Source organism: Mercenaria mercenaria, chromosome 8 (assembly GCF_021730395.1).
Source record: "Mercenaria mercenaria strain notata chromosome 8, MADL_Memer_1, whole genome shotgun sequence".
NCBI lineage: Eukaryota > Metazoa > Mollusca > Bivalvia > Venerida > Veneridae > Mercenaria > Mercenaria mercenaria.
The window spans coordinates 72,424,833-72,431,923 of record NC_069368.1 but is presented as its reverse complement, the minus strand read 5'-3'; positions in this window follow the sequence as shown (position 1 = coordinate 72,431,923).

Genomic DNA, 7,091 nt, shown 5'->3' with positions numbered 1-7,091 from the left:
GTTTCTGGTGAACCCTGTCTGATGCGTACAGCAAATTTCTTAGCCCCGACTTTTTGAATCCCCGTTTCAAAGGTAGAAAAATTCTCCAATACAAATCATGGAGTTTGATTCTTGATCTTGATAACTGTGTCACCTCTTATTGATGACAATTAAGTGAAGCAGACTGAAAGGTCATTTAAAAATATTCCATGTTTTATCAGAGTGTGTAAAGTAAAGGTCCTTAATCAAATGCTAACTAGAGCATGTCTTATTTGCCTTATTGTGTATAGAGACTCCCTGTCTACAACCTTTTTTGAAATTCTCTAAAGGTTGGTCACTGCAGACAGTCTTTACTGTATTAAGATTACACAAGCAAATCCTAATAATCTCACTGACATTAAAAATTAAGGCAGAACTTTCAAAATTTCTAAGTAGAAAAAGGGGCTTGAATTTTACAAATAAAAGCTGGAGTAATGTAACTTGTCCTGTGGGGTCATCTCCCAAGATGCCAAATATGTGTGAAGTAAACCTAGTAGTTTTTGAAAAACCCTGTTAACATGCACAACTTTAACCAGATTAATAACTTAAGAGGGAGACAAAATTCTAACAAAATAAACCTAAGATCTATGTACCTTGTATGTTGAGGTAATCTTATGATGCTGAAAATATGTGTGAAGTCTGAAAGGTCTGCGAATGAAAATGTATGATGACTGTCAAGTGTCTAATGACAAAAGATGGTATTTCTCGTCAGGTCTGCAAAATAATGCAAAGTCATCACAGTGTCCTGAGCTACAAACATGCCTATAAACATTACTGCATTGTAAGGAAGGGAAATTTTAAAACAAGAGTTTCAGATCACTCACCTGACTTAACATCTGTGAAATCCATCAAGTGGTTCACAAGAGGAAGTATATTAAGCTCTAGGGCAGTCAAGCAGACATACTGGTACCAACTTTAGAAAGGTCCATTTAAGGACTCTACAGAGCAAGTTTGTTGAAAATCCATACTTTTTTTTTCTATTTTTAGCTCTAACTTCCCTAACTAAAGCAAGTCCATCTGAACATTTTTTTTTTTTTTTTGTTGGATTTAATGTCGCACCAACACAATAGGTCATATGGCGACTTTCCAGCTTTAATGGTGGAGGAAGACCCCAGTTGCCCCTCCGTGCATTATTTCATCACAAGCGGGCACCTGGGTAGAACCACTGACCTTCCATAAGCCAGCTGGATGGCTTCCTCACATGAAGAATTCAACGCCCCGAGTGAGGCTCGAATCCACATCGATGAGGGGCAGGTGATTTGAAGTCAGCGACCTCAACCACTCGGCCACGGAGGCCCCCCATCTGAACATATCTGAGAAAGGTTTATAATAGGATGCTCTAGGCGAAATTTTGTGAAAATCAATTAAGTGGCTCATCGAGAAGATGTTTAAAGGCATTTATATTTCTAGCTCATACTGCCCTAAATCCAGTAGAGCAAATCTATCTGAGATTCATCCAAGGAGGCTACAGGCCAAGATTGGTGAAGATCCATCAAGTGGTTCATGTAGAAAAAATCTTTCAGATGTTTTTTCATTTTTTTTTCATGTTTTTAGCCATGCTGACCCCCAAATGCAGTCAAGCAAGACAATTTCAACAAACTTTAGAAATGGTCACCCAGTATTTCTGCAACTCAAGTGTGGTGAAGATAAATCAAGTTGTTCATGGAAAGAACTTATTAAAGGTTTCCTATTTCAGCTCTTGCATAAACATGGTCAAGCTAAACCAGCTCAACAAACCTGGGATAGGTCCATGCCAGGATGCTACAGATAAAAGATTTGTGTAACTCTGACCAGTAGGGGTTAGTAGTTTCAGACGAGAAACAGATAAAAAGGCGGTACTGACTGTGGATGAAGGCTACTGGACCATGACACCTATACTAACAATTCATCACAAACCTTTAGGTTAGATGAGGTAAATAATCAAGACCAGTATTTGATGAAAAGAAATCAAAAGCATATTTAAGTTACAATAAAAATCACCTGTTGAAGTCATAAGTCAATCCTTTAACATAAATTCTCTAACAGGTCTGTATAAAGATATGACTCAGACACTGGTAAATATCTATCCACTGCATTTTACATGAACCATTGGGCATCATGGTCATGAACATAACAATGAGTTTTTACTATTATTTTAAAATATATATGTAAAAAGTCCCTCATTCAAGATCAGTTTGCACAAATCATTCTGATCAACACAATATCAAAATCAATATTTAATCTTGAAGGATAATATATCCTTGGATTTATTCAACACTTTATCTATGAACAATGATCCTGTCCAGGAAAACAAACAAATAAAGAAATTACATGTAACTATCTGACAACTTCTAACTGGAAACAATGTATTATAGCTTCCTACCAAAGGTTAATCAGAACAGTAGATTAAAATCAGTGGAAAAAGCACAAAAAAGAAAGAAAAAGATAGAAAAGAAAAAATAACAAGAAAGGGAAAATAACAAAGGGCAATTATATACATCAAATAATTAATAACATCTAAAAGCTGAAAAAAAGTATGTACAATATTCATAGACAATTATATACGCATGAAATGTGTTATATCATCTAACACTTTAAACCATATATACATAACATCTATTAACAAATATAACTAGAGCTATCACTAAAGGTGATGAATGTACCCCCCGCATGCACTGACACAGTACATTGCAATTTGACACACACAAGACTCCATAATTATGTGGACTGTATGTATATAGACTGTATGTATACAGTATAGTAACAAGAAACAAAGTCCCATAACTATGCAGAATATTTATCTAAAAGAATGTAACATGCACCATGCACAACTAGGATTGGTACTGATCACTTGTGTGAAGTTTCATTAAATTGTGTGCAAGGGTTTGGTAGATTAGGCACGCACAAGATTGCATATGCAGACTGTATGTACATAGTATGTTAACAAGAAACAAAGTCCCATAACTCTGCAATTTTTGTCGCTGAAAGAACCTAACATGCCCATGCACAACTACTGTTGTTACTGATCAGTTGTGTGAAGTTTCATTAAATTGTGTCAAGGGGATGAGGAGAGATGGTGCGCACAAGATTGTGTCTATGTATATAGTATAGTAACAAAAAAACAAAGTCCCATAACTCTGCAAATTTTTTTTCTGAAAGAACCTAACATGCCCCATGCACAACTACTGTTGTTACTGATCAGTTGTGTGAAGTTTCATTAAATTCTGTCAAGGGGATGAGGAGAGATGGTGCGCACAAGATTGTGTCTATGTATATAGTAGAGTAACAAAAAAACAAAGTCCCATAACTCTGCAAATTTTTTTTCGGAAAGAACCTAACATGCCCCATGCACAACTACTGTTGTTACTGATCAGTTGTGTGAAGTTTCATTAAATTGTGTCAAGGGGATGAGGAGAGATGGTGCGCACAAAATTGTGTCTATGTATATAGTATAGTAACAAAAAAACAAAGTCCCATAACTCTGCAAATTTTTTTTCTAAAAGAACCTAACATGCCCCACGCACAACTACTGTTGGTACTGATCACTTGTGTGAAGTTTCATTAAATTGTGTCAAGGGGATGAGGAGAGATGGTGCGCACAAGATTGTGTCTATGTATATAGTATAGTAACAAAAAAACAAAGTCCCATAACTCTGCAAATTTTTTTTCTTAAAGAACCTAACATGCCCCATGCACAACTACTGTTGGTACTGATCACTTGTGTGAAGTTTCATTAAATTCTGTCAAGGGGATAAGGAGAGATGGTGCGCACAAGATTGCGTCTACGGACAGACGGCCAGACGGCCAGACAGACAGACAACCTAAAACCAGTATACCCCCCCTTACAACTTTGTTGTCGGGGGGTATAATTAATACACAAGTAAGGCAAAAATACAGTCCTAATAAAACAGTTACTCTATTGGAGAAAAATTCCTAGAAATACAGATTTATTTCAAGACAGTACAACAAACATGTCCATACAATTTTAAGAGGACACTAAAATGTGTCATCTAGCATGAAAAAACTTGTGAAAATGGTAATGCACCATCTTTTTATCAGAAAACAAAACCTGGCATGTATGACAAATGTATATTTATATACAGACAAGAGTATATGCATAGATGAGACACTGCTAAAACTGAGCTTCAATTAATATTCTCTAGAAACCATTCAACTTATCAAGCAACTTTCTCACAGAAAAATACTTGTTTTAAAGATTTTTCATCTACCCTGACACTTGAAGCAGAAAGCATTTACTTTCATTCCTATCTAATCATTTGTTACACCCACAGCTTGCTATATTACACCACCTATAAATCTATCCATCATCTATAGCCTGTTTGTGCAACAGACCAGGTCTATGCACATGCACTGCATAATAATTGAATATAAAAAGGCTTGACAGCTCAGAAAATTTAACATACTGACCAGACAATACTCATGTTTTCATTCATAGATTTCTGTTCCAACTTCATCTTAAAAAAAACAAGAGTGCCAGACTGTCACAAAATAAGCCAGTCTAAATATTCACTTACATAAATTCACGGGCCAAAATCCAAGAGAGCCTGGGGCGATTTGGGTGGTTATCGAACTTGGCCGAGATATTATGCCCAAAGACATTGTCACCAAGTTTGGTAAAGATTGTATGAAAACTGTTCGACTTAGAGAGATGACATGCTTTTGGATGCTGAATGCCCACCTGCCACGGGTGTTCACATAATACGCCCCGCTCTTTCAGAGACAAGCGTATAAAAATTAACCCTCACTACAAGTGGCTGGACACATATTTACAGGATTACTACCACCTGTTGTGGTTGTGCTGATCTGACAATATATTTTAGCCTTTTAAAACTTTCACATCTTTCCAACACTGCATAAAGACAGTATTTCAACTGTTAAAAGTATCTACAAAACATTGAAAGTAAACCACTACGTGATCAACTGAATAGAATGAGTGCTGCAAAATGCTAAAATCAAAGAACAGAATAAAGATTCTTTTTAATGAAATGGCTTACTATCATAAAGAAATTATTTTGAAGTTGGAAAATTGTCTAAACCTGAGTAGAATAAACATTCCTGATACAGGGGTGGTCTTGGGGGTCAAAAATATACACATGAAACTTGCGTTTCTGTGGTACAGCTCAAAGTTTATATAAAACAGTTCGTAATGACAACCTCATATGTCCAAAAACTCTGTAGAACTTGCTCAACCTCAGATTGGATTTCCTTCCACATATAGGATGGCAGATCAACTTTATCTTAACTTCTAAAACTGACAATTTATCCTTAAATATATGTATGAAACACTGGATCATGAATGGTAACATCTGTGTTTAGCAAAAAACAGGTCAAGTGTCAAGACATTAAGGTGTGTGAAGAGACATCAAATGGATCATGAGCGGAAGTATTTTTATTTTTTTTTTCCATTTTTAGCTCTAGCAACCTCTGAAACGGGCTGAGTGCACCCATTAAATGAATTTGGGAGATCACTTTACAATGTTAAAATAAACCAAGACTACTGGAGCCATAAAAAGTTCTATTTTTAGCTCCAACAACCCCTAAAAGAGGCCAAGCACCCTCTTTTGAACAAATTTGCCAGATGCTACAGACCAAATATTGGTGTAATTCTGACCAGAAGTTTCAGAGAAGAAGATATTTATGAAAATTGTGGATGACAACAACAGACCACAGACCATCCACCTAATATACTAATAGATATGCTCACTTGGAAATTTTCATTCAGGTGAGCAGAACTTTTACTGTGAAATTATTTACTTTTGTTGGCATGACACATGAAATTTTATGGTTTCAGTCTCAAAAACTCTATTAAGTGAAGTCAAAAATCTTTGGCTGTCATATATTCATCAAGTTAAAACAAAAGGAGCTATACATCTGTTTATTGGCCTATACTGATGGATTTAAAATTGCCAAAATCTACTAAATTGGAATGGTACTTTATTTTAATGTCTATTCATGTTTTATATCTTAAGTATGTTTCTCTGGGACTGAATTAGGTAAACATCAACCATGTATTTAAATATTCATTTATGGTTGATGTTTACCTAATTCAGTCCCAAAGAGCAAATAAATTCGATCTGTTTTAACTTCAAATGCTGAAATCTAAGTATTCTTATCTGTGAAAATGATTCATTTTAGTGAAAACCACACAATTTCAATGTAGGCTCATAAAGCTTTGCAACCAATAAAATTATGTCCTTTCCTTTAAAAAGAACCTTAGCACATTTATGACTAATACATTAGTATTATAAACTGAAATTTGATTCTAACTGTATACAATTTCAAAGCCTTATATAAATCAAAGATACTAGCAACATAAATAATTCAATGCCCGAGCACAAATATATCTATACAAGGAACAAACTTAAAATCTGAAAATTATTCACAACTAAAATTTGAAAATAAGTCTAACAGTAAATCCTTGAAAATGCTTACAGCCTAAAACTGAATTAAGCTTTATAAGGAATATGTTACATCAATAAAGCACATTTTTACTCCTTATTTCTCAGAAATACATGATACATGAAACAAATATTTTAAGAACATAAAATGAGAAAAGCTTCCAGCTGTATTTGTTGGAACATATGTCAAGGTCATTGCAAATGACAATTTCTGATAATTCTTTGATCTTATTCCTTAAACCCCCAACTGCCATATAAAAGCCACAAGATGGTGCTGGGGCAGGTTTTTATATAAATTATGCATGTTTCACATCAGAGAGTCCTTTTTCAAAATTTTAAATAAACCACTGAATAAAAAGTTATGAAAAATTGCATAAATACACATTGAAATATTCTTTATCAATTGGTGTTTTTATTTTTTAAAACAAAAAATGTTGAAGTATAGTTTCAAAAAATTATTTGAACCTAACTGCCAAAAATTTGAATTTGCCAGGAGGAGCTAATGAGGTCATGAACCCTAGAGGAACAGAGAATGTAAACAATTCCCACGTGGTTAATTTTATCAACAAACCTGATCGTCAGAAGGCTTCGTATCAATGGAATTAACACCTAGCTAGAGTGCATTGCAAAACTACTCCAGAAAGTAATTTTGAATTTTTAAACCAAATAGAATAT